The sequence below is a fragment of the Crinia signifera genome, chromosome 8 (assembly GCF_055691185.1).
Source record: "Crinia signifera chromosome 8, ASM5569118v1, whole genome shotgun sequence".
NCBI classification, from domain to species: domain Eukaryota; kingdom Metazoa; phylum Chordata; class Amphibia; order Anura; family Myobatrachidae; genus Crinia; species Crinia signifera.
The window spans coordinates 131,668,618-131,691,145 of NC_139224.1; the positions used below are offsets into that span (position 1 = coordinate 131,668,618).

The 22,528-nt window shown below is 44.6% G+C and overlaps 1 protein-coding gene across 6 annotated transcripts in view; it reads left to right on the forward strand.

Annotated features, from left to right (window-relative positions):
* The first annotated feature begins 5,701 nt into the window (after positions 1-5,701).
* Positions 5,702-22,528, forward strand: part of CEP350 (centrosomal protein 350) — a 70,798-nt gene continuing 53,971 nt past the window's right edge. For all 6 annotated transcript variants that reach the window (XM_083157167.1, XM_083157169.1, XM_083157170.1 and 3 more), the window contains exon 1: positions 5,702-5,859. The gene's annotated coding sequence lies outside the window, so the exon portion shown is untranslated. The remainder of the gene's footprint in view (positions 5,860-22,528) is intronic.

A 22,528-nucleotide genomic window follows, 5' to 3' on the forward strand; every position in this document is an offset into this window, starting at 1 on the left:
TATATGAAAAATCATAAAACATTTGCTTGCAAGGTATCTATGACCTACTCTGGTCCGAGCCAACTATTATAGGTTTATTATTTAGATAGATACTGCTACAGATAATCACACACACCTTCATTTATGATGGTCTTTTTTGTGATTTCACCTTGCTCTATTTCCAGTCCAGCTTTCTCTCTAAGCCACCCACAACTTTAGCAGCCCATTCAGTACCATCTCCCCCCTACTGCATTAAAGTGTTTATATATTAACCTTTTTTAAACTGGATGGGATATAGTTTGCAAAAAAACCTAATAAACTCCCTATGAATAAAATATTTGAGTTAGTAGAAAGTTCGATACACACGTGGATATATCAGACCTCACTTTCTCTAGTACTATAAAGCATAGTGCAAAATGCTTTGTTTTTATACCAGCATGTCTAGAAATCTCTATGATGCCTACTCTGCTCTCACTATTTACCTGATAATTAACCCCTTCAGTGGTGTTTTTTTTTTAAGGTAGTGCTCCCCACTGGGCGAGTTTTTTAGGGAGAGCGCTTCCTGGCATCTACTGACTGGAAGGTACAGGGGTCTGCTGGATGGCTATCCCGAACTATATAATGGGGCACTAGACGGATGGTTTTAGTAGAGTGGGGGCCACAGTATTTTTTGGTTCTGTTGGACTTCACCTTTTTTTGCAGTCTTAAATATATTTTGCAGCTTCAGTAGAGACCCCACTTCTGGTCCCTAAGTGGCATTGCAGCCAAGTAGACTAGATTGATTTATAGCTTGAATTGCTTTTTACACATAGAAAGTGCTTAGGAGTCAAGATGTCGTATAAGGTGTAACTGTAGCTGCACGTATGTAGCTACATCATCTGCTTTACTCAGATCCCCAGCAGGTCTATAAACTGTACCACAAACTGTCCTCTGGTTTTGTGCAGAAACAGTATAAAGAATATCGAAGGTAATGTATATATTTTAATGCACTGAGTTTGTATATATTATATGATTTGTGTTGCTTTTATTTGTGAAAGATTTTGCTTAATACACACACAGATGATTGAAGTATTTTAGAAAATACAGTATATTTTACTATTTTGTTTTTCTGGGAATAAAATGTTTTTCAATAAAATGTTGAAAGAAAATTAGGATATTAAAACTTGTAATTTGTATGTTTTTTTATTTAAAAAAAAATATTTATAAAAAAAAAAATGTGTCCCCCTTATTTCATTTAAAACATTGCATGCAAATTTTGTACGGGTAAGCAAAATTCAAGGTAAGCTAAATATTATGGACCTTATAGTGTGATTCCTAAGGATCTGAAATTGGGTAAAAAGTGGCCAAATTGCATGTGTATAAAATCCCATCTGATCTGATTCGTGACCCCGCACCGCCCTAATTAATTGATTACATTTATCAGGAGTATCTGAAGAAACTAATGGTGCCCGCACACTGTGCAATTCTCGGATGCGTTTGAACTGAAAAGTTCAAGACACATCATGTGTAGTTCACATCACACCATGTTTATTTTGGTTTGCGATGCGCTCTCCAACGTAGTTCATATCACAAGCCAAAAAAGTGCACGCAGTACTGTTTGTACTTAATTGCATCTAGTTCAAATTACACACTGTAGTATCGTATCGCATGCGATTTGAACTAGATACAATCTAGTACAGTACAAAACGCACCTGGCATATTAAGAATGGTGGGCTACAGGCATCTTTCAGGACTTCTAGCCTATTTTGATGCTCATCTGTTTCTTGTGGTGTGGGTCTATTGGGCCCATTGGTTCTGATATGAGGGCTCGGTAATGTCTTTTTTTTCAGCAGTGCAGCTGAACAGAGAGCCAGAGTTGATTCCAGTGTCCATTTCTCTATTGGCCTGTAACATAGTTGCACATCCTGCAGTTCCTAGCAGATGTGTTCTGCTCCGATATCTTGCTTTTTTGTAGTATTCCACTGTAAGCTCAGCTCTGGGTACAGTGATTGGTTTTCTAGGGGTTATATTCAACTACAGGTATTGGTAGCTGTCATTGTGGATATCACAGTCACAGTGCTTACTTCTGTGGAGACTGGGTTGGTTGTTGGAATGCCAATCCCAGGCCAAATTTCCAATCCCTGGATTGAAAAATGCTCAATCACGGGATTGACTTAATGGTCACAATGGCAGGCAGCAGCAGGACTCTCCCCTCATCCCTATCTTGCCCCCCCCCCCCCCTTCAGTCCTTCTCTCTCGCTCTGTCTCTTCCTTCAGTCCTTCTCTGTCTCTCTCCCCTCAGTTCTTCTCTCTCTCTGCCTCTCCCGTACAGCCCCATGCCCCCAGGTACCAGTCTCCACTTGTGTGCCTCCTCGTCTGCTGTGTGGGCTGGCTTCTGCTCTGCTGCAGACTGTGGGGGGGGCGCAGGTTGGGCACTGCTAAGGGCTGTGGTTGCAACTGTTGTTTGGCTGTGCAGTGTGACCTCTGATGTCATGTTGCGCACCGCAGTGTATCAGGGGCAGCCTGAGCCTTCAGCAATCTGAAAATCCTGAGACACGGTGCAATATATTGCTCAGAGATAGTCTCTGATGAAAAGGAGACTCTGCCGGGGGAAGGAATAGCCGGTCGCAGAAGCGTGCTCCAGCAACCATTAGGAGCTGAACATGGGATTTATTGTCCACAACACATGGATATGTGCTTAATTTCGTCCTGTGTATACACAGCTTTAGAGAGAGAAGTGGTTTCTGTGCTGCTCTTCTGGACACCAGGCCATCCTCCAAAATTCTTCACCTCCCTGTGAATGCAGATGCACTGACACCTGCCTGCTACTATTCCTGAGTAAGCTCTGCACTGGTGGTGTCCCTATCTAGCAGCTGAATCAACTTTAAAGCCGTGTACACAAGGCTCCGAAAGGGGCTGATATCGCTGGGAATATGGTCGCTGGCGACCATATTACCAGTGATGGGAGTGTGCCCTGGCGATAAATTGCCGGGTACGTGCTCCCGTTTTCAGCCCCATTCTGGTCGCAGGAGCTTGCTCCTGCGACCAGCTGATTACCTTTGCGGCACCACCGCCAGAGGTTCCCGTTCATCAGCGACCATCTCTGGTCGCTGATGAAAAGGAGACCCTGAGCAATATATTGCTCAGCAATATATCTCCCCCGTGTGTACACAGCTTAAGAAACCGTCCTGGCACTTGCTGGATGTTCTTGAAACCTCTCTCCTTGAAGTTGTTGTTGATCTGAAAACTGGTTGGTTTAGGTGTTCTCTTACTAGCGGCACTATCCTTGTCTGTAAAGCCCTTTTGGTGCAAAGCAATGATTACTTCATGTGTTACCTTGCAGGTAACCATAGTTTACATCATAAGAATAATTTCAAGCACCGCCCTCCTTTTAAAGCTTTCAATCTGTTATTCTAGCACACAGGTTCTCAAATTCGGTCCTCAGGACCACACACAGTTATGTGAGTGATTTCCAGCATGTTCTCATCAACACTCTCACCTGTGTTCACAAGAGATTCAATATCCTGATGTCAGCTGGTTCTTTTTTTGGCAGGGGTGAAATGCAGTATAATTTTTTGGGTGATTAAGTTCATTGTCATTGCAAATAGGGACTTTACAATTAATTGAAATTCATCTGATGACTCTTCGTGACATTCTGCAGTATATGCAAATTGCCATATTAAAAACTGAGGTAGCAGACTTTTAGAATTAATATTTGTGTCATTCTCACAAGGTTTAGCCATGGCTGTACATATCCATACATACTCTGTTAAAACAAGGATGTCATTGTGCAGGCTGTGATGCATAATAGTTTATTGTAAAATATAAATTGATTTTATTTAGGTAAATATTATGACTTTTCTGCCATCTGGCAGAAGCTTATCCACAAGAAAGTATCAATACCTGGCCACCAGCGGCAAACAGGGTGAGCAGTTGATACCACAGCCCTGGATTTAACAATCAATCAAAGTACATGCTCCTGGTGATTGATGCATAGCCACAGTGGATGACTGTGGGGTGTATTGAAAGCCATGACCGCGACCAGTGTCGAGATAAGTAAATCTGTGGTCACGACCAGAGAGGCAGCAGGTCCCGGCAGACCCCCAGCGCCCATATTTTCTCAGCGCCTCCTCGCTACTGCGGGGTCTATGGTGCTATAGTTACGCCACTGATATCAAGGTACAATGGGGCAGATGTATTAAGCCAGATGTATTAAGCCTTAACAAGAGATAAATGCAAGGGTGATGAAGAGAGATAAACATCCAGCCAATCACCTGCTAACTGCCATGTTACAGGCTGTGTTTGAAAAAAGTCAGTAAGGAGCTGATTGGCTGGATGTTTATCTCTCCTTATCACCCTTGCATTTATCTCTTGTTAAGGCTTAATACATCTGCCCCAATGCTACTTGTCACATTATTTACCTGACATGTCTGGCCTGCCCAATCTCCACCAGTATCTTACTATCATATCCACTATATAACGAACAGGGCACCTCTATGGATAACTGGTGATCAAGCCATTTTAAGATGAAACACTTGTTCAGACAGTGGCCACATGGGCATGAACCAGTACATGGACCAGTCTATGGCATATCTCCTGGTAAATGTGTATTTTTTCTGGTAAATTTGTAATTTGCTAAAGGTACCAGCGTGTGGGGCCATTAATGGTCTGCTGGTGCCTATAGTCCCCCTGCAAAGGCAATACTAAAATAATCTAAACACCTCTTGTTTTAAAATTTTACTTATCCACAATTTCACCTGGGGGCGGCCTCCCCAGGGCTTTGCCTATCAAGGAGCTCGTCTCTACTCCTCTGCTGTTGGACTGCCTGCCCTCCTGCCTCATGCTGGCTAATATAACCAGCAGAAGGGGGTGGGGCAATGACACAGCGAGCTGTGATTGGCTGACCGCAGCCATTTAAAAAAAAAAAAGGGTGCCACTCTCTCACTACAGCGCAAGGAGAGCTCGGACCACTGACCAGGGGACCCGGACCACCACCATGAGTTCCAACCTTTTCCTTACGCCGACCGGATTTCAAGTAGCACACAGTGCGGTACAGCTGCACTGTGTTCACCTTGAAATTCGGGTCATCTCGCCATCCTGTCAAAAATCACAATTTGCTGCGATGGGACCCAAAGGTTGCGGCCCACCACATATGTGCGGGCGGGCGGCCTCATAGGAGACTGTGTACGCCCAGTCTCCTTCTGGCAAATGGGAACCTCTAAAACCCTGTGTGTGGCTCCAGCCTAAATCTTTAGGTGTATGGCCAGCTTAACAGTCATATTTTCAAACACATCTGATTGGCTTTATCAATTTGCCACATACTTATCAATACCACCATCCCACATCCCCATGACTACAGCTGTTCCAAAAGACTGAGGTACAACCTGCCGCCTACCGAAATCACACCTCCCAACATGACTCATGCCAGGAAAGACAAACTACTCTGCTGCTGGACTTTCCTCTTAATGTATGATTGCTATCACCTGTTTTTGAACAGGTTAACTAATAAGAAAGGTGTTTTTGCACAGGTGTTGGCAATCAGAAAGCCCAGGAGCAGAGAATTGGATCCCTCTTGGAGAGTGTCATGTTGGGAGGCTTGCAAAATAGCAATAATAAAAGAATAAAAGAGAAAAAGAAAAAACAAAACTGCTATGCCACAACCAAGATGGCGCCCACAAGCAGTACAAGTGACGCTAAGAGATCGATCTCGCGTGATCTCCGTCATGTACGCAGCCTCCCGCCTGCTCTGGCGCGGCTAGAATGTCTGTTACGGCCCGGGAACTGCTTCCGCTCTGTGGCAGCCAATGAGACGCTAGACGCGGCCCCGGAAGAGGAAGTAGTTGTGTTTCTGGAGAAGAAGGATAGAAGTGGCACCGAATCGCCTGTGGAGCGGGGGACGAGGTTAGTTTTTATCTGTGGAGACTGACTTTGGCAACGGAGGCTGGCTATAGTCTGCTTGGAGCCCATGGGACCCCCAGACTGATGTAGGGGACGCCGGGGCACTGCCAAGGGTCTCCACCTGTACTGGTACTACCTATTATGAGCTTCTCAATCTACAGTTGGAACTACATGTTCAAGAATGCCCAGCCTCCACAGCAGCTACCTATTTGTGATATGAATGAGGTGGGGGGAAGTTCTGTCCCGAGGTCGGCAGACACCAGCTGCTGTCAATTTAGCCACCGTATTAAGTTACATTATAATGCTTTCTACTAGTCTGTCACAGGGACCCCCAACCTTATTGGCTGAGAGGAATTCAACGTGCACCCGTTGTATGAGCTTCAGCAGAAAGGTTATCCCCCCCCCCAAAAAAAAAAAAAAACACAAAAAATGAGTAAACATTAAAAAGATAAATAAGCTGCTGTTTTGGTATTAGACCGGATAGTCCTGATAGCAATTGTTACAAACTTATTCTAAAATATGACAAAACAATAGATATAACTGCATTTTCATAAGATTTTCACAATTAAACAACATGTATACATACAAGGGTTTGGTACAGACTGTAAATACACCCCATCATATGACATTTAAACAACATGTATACATACAGGTGTTTGGTACAGGATGTAAATACACCCCATTATGTGACATGTACACTAGACATCAGCCCTAAATAGCTATATTAAAAGTAAACACTTTTTTTTTTTTGAGGTTTGTTGTTATTCCACCTGATAATTATGCTATTAAATGTATAAAGAACTGTTGTGCATTTGACATTGTTGAGCTGTAATGTATTACTATTTCGTTGCTTTGCTATAATTTTGAGTTAAGTATAACTCAAGCTTGCAGCAGGGCCCTCCTACTTCCATGTCGATCTGTTGTTACCCAGTTTGTTCTATCACGGTCTACAATTGTAAAGCGCGACGAAATCTGCTGCGCTATATAAGAACTGTAAATAAATTTGTAATTACCCAAATATAATATATATTCAGTTTGCCGCAGATATTCAGCCCACTTAGCAATGGTCCAATGTAATTACTCAAATATCATATATTCAATATGCTGCTAATATTTAGTCCAATGTACCTGTTAGGAGAGTACAATGTCACATCACATACCTGGCACAGGTATAGCCACTATGTAAGTCCTGAATTTTGCTATGTTATTTAACCCTTTTAAATAAAACCTTCCAATAGAAAACCCCTGACTAGCCTAGAATCTCTCTGTAAGAATAAAGGTGTATGAAGTTATGAAAAAAAGACCTGCATCATGTTTGCACACTGATATTTATTTTCCATACCTTTTTTTCATTATTAAACAAGTGAAGCATTCTTGGCTTCATACCAAGTGTCTTACTTTATCAAATAAACATTTTTTTTTTTAGCAGTGTAAATTTTCGTATTTTGCTTTCTGTGACAAAATAGTTTTTAGGGATTTTATTTATGTTGATTTGTGTTGTGTTTTTTTATTTTTTTTTTTAATTTAAAACATTTTTTGGATCCTGATAGCCACTTTTGGGCAGGAAAACAAGTATTGGTTGATGGGATTGAGTAGTTATGTTGGTTGCTAAGTATAAATTAGGTGCACTAGTCTGTGTGGATATGGTGCACTTATAGGAGCTGTTGCGTTTCCCCAGTCCGCGCACTAACTCCGATGTAGCACAGACCAATTCTCATCCAGTTCTTTAGTTGGGACACTTTTTGGTCCATCCAGTTACAGAGTACTGAAAAGTTTTTAATTGTGTTTAAACCAAAAGATGCTCGCTTTATTATGTCTTGCCAGACAATTCAGATTTTCTATATTTTCTGATGAATATTTATCTAAAGTTAATTTATTTGATGGTAAAACCAAGAAATTGTTGCACTATTTCAATGTTAGCATGAGCATCTTTTCCAGTACATTTATGACTATGCATAAGGCATCTTTCGCTCATCTTAAAAGATACTTCCCACTTTGCACTGACTTGGTTTGTCAGCGTTCCAACATTTTTTCTTCCTTTCTCTGCTGTTGCTCTTGCCACTGACATACAGATAGTGGTAGATGCTCAATTAGTTCAGTAGCATTTCCCAGGTGCATGAGGGAGGGGTTAATTACTGGGTAAGTAAAACAAGACATTTTTTTCCCTCAGCACACTCTTGCCACTGAGCCTAATTCCTAGTTCGGAACATGGTTACAATACGGGCAGACCGCTGCAAATCCAGAGCTCTGGGCCTTCCACCTGCAGTGGTGTCCCATGCGGGAGTGTCATGGTCACTGGCAAGATGGATAGGGAGAGATTGAAGCTCTACGTAAGAAGTGGGGATGGGGTGACAACAGGAATAGTCTAGACCATATGGGGAGGTTGTAATATCTCCATCTTCCAGATGTCAACTTTCACAAACACTGTTCCGTTTTCACCTACATGCAGCAGGAGCCACTGCAGTCATTACATGTGGGGATAGAGTAGGTGTACTGGAGGAGTGGCACTTTAAGAAAACTTTACTGCTGCTGGCTCCTCCCTCCTCTATCCCCACCCAGACCCCAGTCTTAGAAAAAGTGCCCGGAGGAGTAGGTTCTCTGGGCCTATTCTCCTCAGGGAGTTAGGTCTTTTTTACTTTTATTTTTACTTTTTCTTTTGAAAATATTTTTATTTTTTGACTGCTGATCACAGGCAGACCCCTCCGCAGGGTCTGCCTGCTCCGAGGGACCTGGAGGGGTGCTGGTCGCCACTGCCCGCAGTGCGCCTTCTATGCACCCGGCCACCGGTGCCACCGCATCGGGGACCCGCCGCAGCTGCACGCGGCTCGCGTTACGGGTCCAAGGCCTGGCCACTGCTCCAGGGATGAAGGCAGCATCGCTGCAGGTAAGCGGCGCTGTGCGCCGAAATGTGGCCTGAGACGGGCGGGCGCACCCGTTCTCAATGATTCAGCAGCCTGTAGTCTGACGGCCGCCATTTTGGGGAGCGTCAGTGGGGACAGCATCAGAGCGGAGGCTGTACACAGCGCTCCGCTCTAGTAAAACTACGCGCCGGAGGGAGAGGGAGGGCTTAGGTGACGTCAGCAAGACGCCCTTTCTTTCTCTCCTCTCTCCCTGCTGCCGGCGCCATTGCTGTACCTCCGCAAGGCTGATCTGAGGACATCGTGTACAGCGCTCCAGCGCACGCACTGCAGTCCAGCGCCCCCCTTACCCACTACAGAGCAGGTCTGTAAGTTACTAAGGGGTTATTTTTTGTGCACAGTTTACAGAGATTGTGCATAATCTCTGATACAAGGGCGGAAGGCTCCCCCTCCCTATCCTAGCTCAGCTCCGCTGTTTTAGGAATAGTATCTGTTGCTTTACAAGTCTGTGCATTCTTGTATATTGTGTCTGTGTGTGTGTGTGTGATTTTATAACTAATCTCATACACTGACAGTATGGCAGGAAAAGCTGCCTCCAAGGCTGCCCTTAAGGTTTTTACATGCAAGTCCTGTAAGGAGCAGTTCACCCAGCATATAAAGGGTGTCTCTTTGTGTGAATCTTGTTATCAGGCAAAGCACACACAGGAAGTGGAGCCTCAGACACAGGCTTCTCAGTCAGAATCTTCTGAGCCTTTACTACAGAATGTGTTGGCTGGATTGGCTGCAGAATTAGCTGCTTCCAGGAAGGACAGGGAGAGATTTCATGCTCACCTGTCCATTATGGGTTCTACTGAACCAGCCTGGGTTAAGACGCTTATGCAATCTGTGGCCTCTGGGTCCAACCCTGTAGCTGGGCCTTCACGGCCTTCACAAAAGCGTCCCAGATCTCCCATAGGTCTATTACAGGATGATAATGATACTGATGGGGAGGACGATGTGGATTTGCTTCAGGTAGATGAACCTGAATTCATTCAGGATGAGGCGCTACAGCGTGATGATCCTCAGGGGGTAGAGGGCCTGATTCAGGCTGTTCGCACCACACTTAATTTGGTGGAGGACGATACTCCGGTTCCTTTGTCCTTATTTGGGCGGACACAAAAACAGCAGGTTACCTTCCCTGATTCGGCTGAATTAGACAGACCTCTCCTAAATGTATGGAAAACGCCAGACAGAAAATTCCAATTGTCTAGGCGCATGAAGTTACTTTACCCTTTTTCTCAAGAATCTAGAGAAAAATGGGAGACTCCGCCTCCAGCTGATGTCTCGCTGTCCAGGCTCTCCAAGCGGACCACGCTTCCAGTTCCGGCGGCAGTGGCTCTAAAGGAGGCCCCTGACCGCCGTCTTGAGACAACGGTAAAAACTATTTATACAACGGCAGGGGTCTTACTCAGACCAGCCTTAGCTTCAGCCTGGGTCAGTAAGGCCATGGAGAAATGGGCTGAAGAGCTTGCGTTGGGTTTACAGAGCGGTAGGCCCCGTGACGAACTGCTACAGCTGGCTCTGTATGTTAAAGATGCAGCTGTCTATACAGGAGAAGCTGCTTCAGATGTAGCTGAGTTGGGTGCTAAAATCTCAGCTTCAGCGGTATTGGCCAGACGTACTATCTGGTTAAGATCTTGGCAGGCGGAGGCCGACATAAAAAAGGCAGTAGAAGCTTTGCCTTATGCGGGAGATATGTTGTTTGGGCCTGAGCTTGACAAGCTCATTGCTCAAGCTACCGGAGGTAAGTCTACCTTCCTCCCTTCGGCCACTCCCCCACCGAAGAGACAATTTACACCGTCCTTTCGGGCTTTTAGAGGGGGCGCCTCATTCAGAGGACGTGCCAGGGGAGGTTTTTCGTCCTTTCGAGGACGCAGAGGCAGAGGTGGCAGAGGAGCCACAACCGCAGTTACCTCTACCCGTCGTGCAGAAACCAAGGTTGCAGACAAACCTGTGGCATGACGGGCTTCCCGCCCATTTGGGGGATCCCAAGGTGGGCGCAAGGTTATCCCTCTTCGAGAACGTCTGGAGGTCTCACTGTCGAGACAGTTGGGTGCTTCAGATTGTGGAACACGGGTACAAACTGGAGTTTGTTCAGGCTCCGCCGAACAGGTTTTTTACAACAGGCCTACCTGCTTTAGTAACAACACAAGCAGCTTTGGTCAACTCCATTCAAAGTTTTTTACAAGCAGGGGTCATTATACCTGTCCCCAAAGCTCAGGAAAAGCTGGGTTATTACTCAAGTCTTTTTCTAGTACCGAAGCCGGACGGTTCGGTAAGGCCCATTCTCAATCTGAAGCACCTCAACGATTACATTGTGTACCACAGGTTCAAGATGGAATCTATAAGGTCAGTCATTGCAAGCCTGGAGCCAAGGGAGTTTCTCTTATCACTGGACATAAAGGATGCCTATTTGCATATTCCGATCTGGGAACCACACCATCGGTTCCTCAGGTTTGCGATTCGCAATCAGCATTACCAGTTCAGAGCACTCCCTTTCGGTCTTTCATCAGCTCCAAGAACCTTCACAAAGGTTATGGCTTGCATGATATCAGCCCTTCGGATTCAGGGGATAACGATTGTGCCCTATCTGGACGATCTTCTCCTGAAAGCATCCTCTCCACAAAAACTACAACAGGATGCCCGGACTACCTGCGACTTCCTGGTTCAGAATGGTTGGATCCTGAATTTCAAAAAGTCTCAGCTGGAACCAACACAGAAGATATTGTTTCTGGGTCTGTTGTTCGACACTGTCCAGGAAAGGGTTTTTCTGCCATTATCCAAGGTCACAGTCATCCAGCAGAGGGTTCGTCAGGTCCTGACGCCTCGCAGAGTATCGGTGCATTTGTGCACCAAGCTGTTAGGCCTGATGGTGGCAGCCTTCGAGGCCCTATCTTACGGAAGGTTTCATTCCAGGACCTTTCAAGGCAATCTTCTAGCTCAATGGTCGGGATCCCATCTTCAAATCCACAAGACCATTGTTCTGTCCAAGGAAGCTCGACTCTCTCTTCAGTGGTGGCTGAATACATCCAACCTTACCAAGGGTCGCTCCTTCCAGTCTCAGGTCTGGACTATGGTGACCACAGATGCCAGCCTTCGGGGTTGGGGTGCGGTCACGCTGGGTCGCACCTTCCAGGGTCTTTGGACCAGCCAGGAAGCCCGCTTACCCATAAACATCTTGGAGTTACGGGCTATCAGGTTGGCACTGGCACAGGCCCACCCCCTTCTTGTCGGTTTGCCGGTAAGGATACAGTCGGACAACATCACGGCAGTATCCTATATCAACCGACAAGGGGGCACCAGGAGCAGGACAGCCATGCGGGAAGTCCGCCCGATTCTGTCCTGGGCAGAAACATACACCACCGGTTTCTCCGCAGTCTTTATTCCAGGAGTGGAAAATTGGGAGGCGGATTACCTCAGCAGGCAGGACCTCCACCCGGGAGAGTGGGGTCTTCATCCGGAGGTTTTCCAACAGCTGGTTCAGAGATGGGGGATGCCACAGATAGATCTCATGGCATCCAGACTGAATCACAAACTTCCCCAGTATTGTGCAAGGGCTCAGGATCCAGCGGCTGCGGCAGTGGATGCCCTCTCCATTCCCTGGGACTTCGACCTGGTATATCTCTTCCCTCCTATTCCGTTACTTCAAAAGGTACTCAAACGGATAAAGAGGGGAGCAGCAGAAGTCATCTTAATCGCTCCAGATTGGCCCAGGCGTCCGTGGTACTCCGACCTCAGGGACCTGATGGTGGAGGAACCTTGGCGCCTGCCGCTGCGAGAAGACCTGCTGCAGCAAGGTCCATTCGTCTACCAAAACTTGCCTCGTCTACGTTTGACGGCGTGGCGGTTGAGGCCGAACTTTTGAAGAGAAGAGGTATACCAGGAACGGTCATTCCTACAATGCTTAAGGCAAGGAAGGATGTAACAGCGTCTCACTACCATAGAATATGGAAGTCATACATCCGCTGGTGCGAGGCTAGGAAGGTGCCTAAGGCAATCTTTTCTCTGGCTAGACTTCTTGAATTCCTGCAGGCGGGACTTGCATCAGGTTTGAAGCTTGCTTCTCTCAAGGTCCAGGTTTCAGCCCTCTCAGTATTCTTCCATCGCAGGATAGCGCTGATTCCTGAGGTACAAACCTTTTTTAAAGGAGTACTTCGACTTCAACCACCGTTCACTGCTCCTACGGAACCATGGAATTTAGTGGTGGTTCTAGAGTTTTTGAAGTCAGATGTTTTTGAGCCACTGGACACCTCGGATCTCAAATTTCTGACTTGGAAGACGGTGATGCTGCTGGCTTTGGCCTCAGCACGTAGGGTTTCTGAATTAGGAGCCCTATCGTGTAAGTCTCCTTTCCTTACCTTTTACAGGGACAGGGCTGAACTACGTACTAGCAGGAATTTCCTTCCTAAGGTGGTTTCTGCATTTCATGTAAACCAGCCTATTGTTGTACCAGTTCTTCAGGGTGAAGATGCTTCTCTGGATGTAGTCAGAGCCTTACAGGTTTATGTTAGGCGAACCCAACATCTAAGGAAATCTGACAGCCTTTTTGTGCTCTACGATGCACTTAAGAGAGGTTGGCCTGCGACAAAAAGGACTTTGGCAAGATGGATTTGCTGTACAATTAGGGAAGCCTACTTGTATGCACAAAAGAAGGTACCATCGGGAGTGTCAGCGCACTCCACGAGGTCAGTAAGTACTTCTTGGGCCATGGCGAGAGGTGTCTCCTTGACACAAGTGTGCAAAGCGGCTACCTGGTCGGGATCTAGCACGTTTGCAAAGTTTTATCGGTTTGATACCTTCGCCAGCTCGGCTACGGCTTTTAGTAGGGCAGTGTTACAGGAGCCCCAGAGCTCTCCCGCCCGGACTTAAAAGCTTGGGTATGTATCCCCACATGTAATGACTGCAGTGGCTCCTGCTGCATGTAGGTGAAATAAGGAATTTGGTACTTACCGATAATTCCCTTTCACCGAATCAGCAGGAGACACTGCACGCCCACCCAGCACTGGTTCTCCTGCCATGATGTTAGTGTGGTTTGTGTGTGTGAAAGATACGTTCTTTCTATTGTTGCAATGTTTGTTGCATAGTTATTATTAGTACATAGGGATCTTTTCAAAAATCCTATGTGTTATGTTTTGTTAGTATGTTCACGTTATGTGCATTGTCTACTAACTCTGTTTATGTTTTAGCTCCGTTCCCTACCGGGCAGGCCCTGGTCTCTCTTCTCCTCTCGGACACAGTTTTTCTAAGACTGGGGTCTGGGTGGGGATAGAGGAGGGAGGAGCCAGCAGCAGTAAAGTTTTCTTAAAGTGCCACTCCTCCAGTACACCTACTCTATCCCCACATGTAATGACTGCAGTGTCTCCTGCTGATTCGGTGAAAGGGAATTATCGGTAAGTACCAAATTCCTTATTTTACCCAATCGCCAAGCTGTGAACAGGACCAGGGCAGATGACCCAGGCTACCCCTTTACACTGCCCGTTACATTGGGGCTGCTTGGCAAAGTGTTCTCCTGCAGTTCCACAAAATCACATTAACTCTGGAGATGCAGTAAATGCTGATTCCTAATGCTGCATGTAATAACTCTTCAAAGATTTCAATGATATAAAAAATTATTTCATCATCATTAAGGTTAAGTAGGAGTCTGGCTTTGTTGTCACTGTCATAATGCTGCGTATTCTAGGTGATTATCATTTGAATCTTTCATGTAGACTATTACTGTATGAGTGTGTTAATCTTGGGAAGATAATTACTTGCCCAGCATCTGAAAGCCGCGTTTACTGTACCACACCTTTTCTACCAACATCCGAGACCTCATGTGACTGTCCCCTAAATTTCTGCATATGTGAAGAACGGGCTCAGTCACCTGTATTATTCATGGTTGGTCTAGCTTATTTTATTGCCCTCTTTAATAGTTGAACCAATTTAGAGCCTTTAGTGTGACCACTAGCGTTACATCTGCTCATATTGACAATCATATAATCCTGTGCATTACTATGAAAAGCAAGAATGGTCAGTTAGGGGTACATTTACTAATAGGGATTTCTATTGAAGATATGTTGCCCATAGCAACCAATCAGATGCTATCATTCATCTTCTAGTAGGTGCTAAATTAGTAGAATCTAATACCCCTTTTACATCGAAATTCCAGGTCCGACCCAGTAATTGGAACACTGTTGCAAGCCAGGTTGGATACGGGATTTGCACCATTTACACTGCGGTGCCGACCCACAGTGTGAACGGGGCTGGTGTTTGGAGATTACATCATCTCCAAGCTCCAGGACCGCCAATCACCACCCCAGACCGCTACACTGGGGGCAAGGCCAGCACCAAGATAAGCTGCTGGGCTGCTCCCAGCCTCCGTGCACCCCCCTAGCCCCGTCCGGGAGGTGATTGGATGCCGCACACAAGCATCCATTCACCTCCTCCCTGCCTCTGCTGCTGTCTACACAGGATGTTGCAGTCCGAAGGTTGGGCATCCCCATTGCTGTAAATGGGAGCTGGGTCGGACGACCCTGCATACCCGTTTTCACTGCCCACTACCCAGCTCCTGGCCATATTCCACCCTGGTCAGGACCTTGGTAGAAGTACCATGTAAATGGACACGGGTTGATCCCTTTTACACCGCTGCTGACCCGGGTAGGGAAGGCAAGGGAAAAACCTGGGTTTTTGTGGCAGTGTAAAAAGGGGTATTCGTAAATGTACCCCTTAGTGTTAATTCTAGCACTCGGCACCTTTTAACAATTACACAGTTCCTCTTTCATGTATGGGGTTTTGCTTTCTGCTGTGGTGTTTTTAGGAGACTCTGGTCTGTATAACAGTGTGAAGATACAGACCATGATGTGCTCGAAGCGCCAAAGTACACAGCATAACCCCCCCCTGCAACTTCTCCCCTGGAAGACACCCCACCCGATAGCATTTGAGCCTCCCATGTTGCAGGATCCCATATATCGCATGCCATTGGGGTTCAGGCGTGCAGCAGGTCTGCCCTCCAATACTGTGCACACAGGACTGGTTTTCTTTAACTGCACACAAATGCTAGTTAAAGAGAACCAATTTAAATGAGTATGATGTACTTAAAGTAATGGGTTCGTCTTTCGTAACCTTTCAAATGCATTTTGTTAGCATTAAAAGCACTAGTTAAATGCATGAGATAAAAACCTAAGATTAATGATGTGAATGACTAAATACTCTGTAAGCACTGAGTAATGTGTATGCTATATAAATAACTGAATACAATGAAATGAGCATTGAGTATGATGCCTAATGTAGAACTGATTTTTGAAGTTTTGTCATCAAATCGAATCTGGGCACCAAACAAAAGTACAGTCAAGGGAGGGGGGATTCAATTGCCTACAGTGGGCTAATAAATCCCCCTTGGATAACCAATTAGCTGTAAAGGCAGCCGAATTCTGACACCTATTGTGGCTTTTTTGGGGAGAAACAGAGGTACTGAATAAAATCCCTAATAAATCCTGTTTTCTCAGGCGCAGCCGTGAAATAACATCGTCCATGACCTTATCATGGATCCTATGCCTGGTTTTCAGTCTTTGCCTGAAAACCATGTGCAATTGAATTCGGTACTTATGTATTATCTGGGCACCCGTTTTTTTTCATCGCATATCACTACTTAAGGCATGCGATGCGATTTTTCATTGTAAAGACCTGATTTTTAATTGTATAGTCACCCATGGGTGATTTCATAACCCCACTATCCAACTACGCATGGAGTTTATTTTATATAGTGTGGCGAGCGCACGCGGATTACTTTACATGTATTCTGCGTTCCCTCGCGGGGCTCGCTGCGCTCGCCACACTATATAAAATCATCTCCATGCATAGTTGGATAGTGGGGGTATGAAATCACCCATGGGTGACTATACAATAAAAAATCGGGTCTTTACAATGAAAAATCGCATTGCATGAATTGTATGCCACTATATTGCATGCGATGCAATACAATGAAAAAATCAGGCGTCCAGATATTACACAAGTACCTTGAATTCTCCCTTTGTTGTTCTCATGTGCAACTTGCAATTCTTTGATTTTTTTCAAGCACTGTTATAAACATTGTTTACTTGTAGTTCCTCTTGCCCACGTTCTTCCTTTCTCATGTTGCTGGTGACTTGTTTAGCCAAGACATGAAACTCATTCAACCATGGTATTCTAGGCATAAACCCCACTCTCCAGCAGATATTCAGCTCCTGAGGTACAGCTTTCTACTGCAGAAATGCTTGCTTTGTATACAGGGGAGCATTGCATGGGATTTGGTACTTGACCAGTCACCATACAAAGGCTATGATAGACCTTTACTCCCAGAAATTACAAGATTTTCATTTCAACCAGCCAGATCAGACCTAATTGAGTTGTACCCAGCCTAATAGGGCCTACACACGGAGCAGACAGCGCTACACAGCAATGTGGGCCGAGCGATCTCTCAGGGCCAGTGTTCTCTCAGGGCCAGTGTTCTCTCTAACTATCTAACTAGATTTATCCTGCATTCAGGTTCTTAATCGCCTGGTGCTAGCTATCACTATGGCCCCTGCACAAGGAGTGATCTGAGGTAATTTTCAAGCGACCTGGTCAGATCGCTTAGAAAATGGGCTGAAACTGCCACGTTAGGCTCACTCAGATGTCCAATGCCGTGACCGATGATGTCAGTGATAACCCAATAATGATTCTTTGAACCTATGGTGCTGACTGGGTGTATTTTGTTCTCAAATGCCTTCTGTATGTATTAGCAGATTTTTGCATTGCTTCTGTATCTTGCAATGCAAATAACACCCATCTCTGAATCAGGCAGAAGCTAGGCAGTCCAGTTAATCAGAAAAAATAGCAAAACCTATAATATCTCCTCTCCCCCCCCCTCCCCCCTTTCCATTCGCCATTGACTTTTCCTGTTACAAACTTTTTTGAAACAGGAATTGGTGCTCTGAGGAACAGGGCGCCATTTTTAAGAGAGGGATTTTTCAGCTTTTATTATCGTAAACTTTTATTTTCTTTTACTTTTTGTTATTGGGTTGTTAGAATTTTTTTTTTTAGTAGTGGGCACCGCGAAGGATGCAGTTTTAATTAAATCTTGTTTTAATGATCTTTAAATTGGTGATCTTTAACCCCTTCCTGACAGAGCCAGTTTTTGCGTTCCTGACAGAGCCCTTTTTTTCAAATCTGACATGTCTCACTTAAGTGGGGATATCTTTTTTTTGCTTTTACTTATCCCAGTGATTTTGAGATTGTTTTTTCGTGACACATTGTACTTCAAATTAGTGGTAAATTTGGGTCGATACAGTCTGTGTTTTTTTGTGAAAAATACCAAAATGTCGTGAAAAAATGGAAAATTTAGCGATTTGCAAAATGTTAAATTTTCTGCTTGTGAGACAAATAATCATACCACTCAAAATAGTTAATAACTAACATAGACCATATGTCTACTTTATGTTTCCATCATTATTTCAACTTCCTTTTAATTTTTTGGGACACTAGGAGGCTTACAATATGAATAGCAAATTCTCAAATTTTCAAGAAAATTTCAAACACTGATTTTTTTAGGGACCAGTTCAGTTCTGATGTGACTTTGAGGGACTTGTATGTGAGACACCCCCATAAATGATGCCATTTCAAAAACTGCACCCCTCACAGTATTCAAAACAGCATTTTGGAAGTTTGTTAACCCTTTAGGTGTTTCACAGGAATTAAAACAAAGTGTAGGTGAAATTTCAAAATTTCATTTTTTTTGCAGATTTGCAATTTTAATACATTTTTCTAAGGAACACAGTACATTTTACTAGAGAAATGTGACTAAAAATTGATTCCCCCAATTCTTTTGTTTTCAAAAATATCCTATATGTGGCCCTAGTGTGCACGTTGACCAAACCACAGGCTTCATAATAGAAGGAGCACCTACTTGATTTTGGAGCCTCCTTTTTATGAGATTATTTTTTAGGCACCATGTAGGTTTCTAGGCACCATAAGATGCTAAAATTTAGGAACCCCCCCACAAGTTACCCCATTTTGCAAACTACACCCCTCAGGGAATTCATCTAGGGGTATAGTGTACATTTCAAACCCCCAGGGGTTTCACCAATTGTGGTACAACTGGGCAGTGAAAATGAAAAATTAAATTTTTTACACAAAAATGCAGTTCTGGCTCAAAATTTTTCATTTTCACAAGGAATGAAGGAGACAAAGCACCCCAAAATCTGTGCCCCAATTTCTCCCGAGTACGGCAATGCCTCACATGTGACCAAAAAATACCAGTTGGGTGCATGGCAGGACTCAGAAGGGAAGGAGTGATTTTTGGATTTTGCAGCTCAGATTCTGGTGGAATTTTGGTGGGTGCTATGTCGCATTAGCAAGACCCCCAAAGCACCAATACAGTGGAACCCCCCCACAAGTGACCCCATTTTGCAAACTACACCCCTCAGGGAATTCATCTAGGGGTATAGTGTACATTTCAAACCCCCAGGGGTTTCACCAATTTTGATACAAGTGGGCAGTGAACATGAAAAATTACATTTTTTTACACAAAAATGCAGTTCTGGCTCAAAATTTTTCATTTTCAGAAGGTATGAAGGAGAAAAAGCACCCCAAAATCTGTGCCCCAATTTCTCCCGAGTACGGCAATGCCTCACATGTGACCAAAAAATACCAGTTGGGTGCATGGCAGGACTCAGAAGGGAAGGAGTGATTTTTGGATTTTGCAGCTCAGATTCTGGTGGAATTTTGGTGGGTGCTATGTCGCATTAGCAAGACCCCCAAAGCACCAATACAGTGGAACCCCCCCACAAGTGACCCCATTTTGCAAACTACACCCCTCAGGGAATTCATCTAGGGGTATAGTGTACATTTCAAACCCCCAGGGGTTTCACCAATTTTGATACAAGTGGGCAGTGAAAATGAAAAATTACATTTTTTTACACAAAAATGCAGTTCTGGCTCAAAATTTTTCATTTTCACAAGGAATGAAGGAGAAAAAGCACCCCAAAATCTGTGCCCCAATATCTCCCAAGTACGGCAATGCCTCACATGTGACCAAAAAATACCAGTTGGGTGCATGGCAGGACTCAGAAGGGAAGGAGTGATTTTTGGATTTTGCGGCTCAGATTCTGGTGGAATGAATGGTGGGTGCTATGTGGCATTAGCAAGACCCCCGAAGCACGGTGAAATTATGAACCTAATATTCCATAGATGTGTGGTATATTTTAAAACACTCCTTTATACATAGGCCGGGTTTGTCGGGGCAAGTGTCACACTGGAAAATAGTTTGCTTTCTTATTCCCTTTTTATAGCAAACTTTGCACCTTTTTTGTGTCCTGCCCTTTTTTCCAGTGGAGGGGATTTCATCAGGAAAATGCTGCCCTGGTACAATACGGGGGCCAGTACTAGAAGTACTGGGGCCCTCTGCCTGCTGGTTCCCAAATATTAGGCCCTTTATGACTTCCTCTTGAAAGTGCATAAATGTCCCCCTCTGGCCGGTAGAACGGAATAGCACGTAAGCGTTATACAGTGCCATCTGGATGATATACACGGCCACCTTCTTGTACCAGATTTTTGTTTTCCGCAGGGCACTGTACGGCTTCAGTACCTGATCTGAAAGATCCACTCCGCCCATGTACCTATTGTAATCCAGGATACAATTAGGTTTTGAGGTGTGGGTACTGGTACCTCGTACAGGGACGGAGGTGGTACTGTCTCCGTGAATTGTTGTCAGTATAAGGACATCCCTCTTGTCCTTATATTTGACCAACAACATATTTTCGTTGCATATTCCCCTGCTTTCACCCCTTCTCATTACTTGGGCAATGTGCGTTTTTGGGAGGCCTCTTTGGTTCTTGCGCACAGTACCGCAAGCTGCTGTACCTCTTGAACCAAGGGCCTTAAACAGGGGGATGCTAGTGTAAAAGTTATCCACATAGAGGTGATAACCTTTATCCAGGAAGGGGTGCACTAAATCCCAGACAATTTTCCCACTAACACCTACGAGGGAGGGGGGGCATTCTGGCGGTTCAATTCTTGAATCCTTCCCTTCATAAACCCTAAACCTGTGGGTGTACCCTGAGGTGCTTTCACACAGTTTATACATTTTTATGCCATACCTTGCCCTCTTACTGGGAAGGTACTGGCGGAATTTAACCCTTCCTTTAAAATGTATAAGGGACTCGTCGATACAAATAAATTTTTCAGGGATGTACACCTCTTCAAATTTGGCACTGAAATGATCAATGACCGGCCTGACTTTGAATAGCCGGTCAAAGGTGGGATCATCTCTGGGTGGGCACTGTGCATTATCGGTGTAATGTATAAATTTAAGAATTGTCTCAAATCGAGTCCGGGTCATGGCCATACGGTAAAATGGAGTGCTGTACAGAACATCTGTACTCCAATATTGCCTAATTTCTGGCTTTTTTACTATGCCCATATGAAACACCAGACCCCAAAACGTCATCATCTCTACTGCATCTACAGGGGTCCACCTAGCAAATGATGACGTGGGGTTTTGAGCAATAAACTGCTGGGCATATAAATTAGTTTGGTCCACCATTAAATTTACAAAATCATCAGAGAAAAATAATTTGAAAAAGTCAATTTCTCTGAGACCTGTGGAATCAAATTGGATTCCTGGCATGGCCAAAAACTCAGGAACCTGGGGCTCAAAATTGTCTGGTGGTGGGGTCCATACGAGATCAATTGTTGGGGGGGGGTCTCAGCTGCTCTACGGGGGCGTCTTTGAGGGGGTCCCTCATCATCAGAGGAGGAAGAGGAGCTTAAGGCGAATCCTTCAAATTCCCCGCTTGCATCACTGGCTGTGTCAGAGTCAGAAGCAAGCAGGGCATATGCCTCCTCCGCTGAATACATTCTTCTGGATGACTGGGATGACATTTGGGAGGACATTTGGGATGCCATTTTTATTTTTGTGTTACTGGTAGTGAAATGTTTCAACACGTGTATAGTGTAGGGGGGGGTACAAACTTTATTTCAACCCGGGGGGTATGTAGTGTGTATGTAGTGCAGAAAAAAAAAAAAATACTTTATACCAATAAAAAAAAAAAAAAATGAAGGGGTTAAAAATAAAAAATTGAAGGGGTTAAAAAAAAAAAAAAAAAAAGGTCCTGCGCCAAAAATTGAGCACAGATGTTGGTCAGTAACGTCTGTCACTGAACAGCGCTCAAAGGCAACAGGAATTTGATCAAAAAAATAAAATAAAATAGATCAACCCTGTGCCGAAAAAGCTGATCAGTGATGTACGTCACTGATCAGCGCACAGTGGCCACAGGACACCCACAAAATCACAGTGTGTGTAAAAAAAAAATTAAAAAAAGACCCCACAGCACTCACAAAAAAAAAAAGTGATCAGTGATGCGACACTGATTACCAGTGAGGTGCAGCAGGTGCACAACCTTTGGTGCAACTGACAGTGCAACTGACAGGTATATATAAAAAAAAAAAAACTCTGCACCCCCAAAAAAGTTGCTGATCACCTCAGATATAGTGATCAGCACAAAAGGCGGGGGCAGCAGACACAAAATTTAGCACTCTCTGTCACTCTCTGTCACTCTCTGTCACTCTCTGTCACTCTCTGTCACTCTCTGTCACTCTCTGTCACTCTCTGTCACTCTCTCTCACTATCTCTCACTATCTCTCACTATCTATCACTCTAGGACACTAAAAAACCTGCACCCCCAAAAAGGGGGGGTAGCAGACACAAAATATACACTCTCTATCACTCTCTGTCACTATCTCTCTCTATCTCTCACTATCTATCACTATCTATCACTATC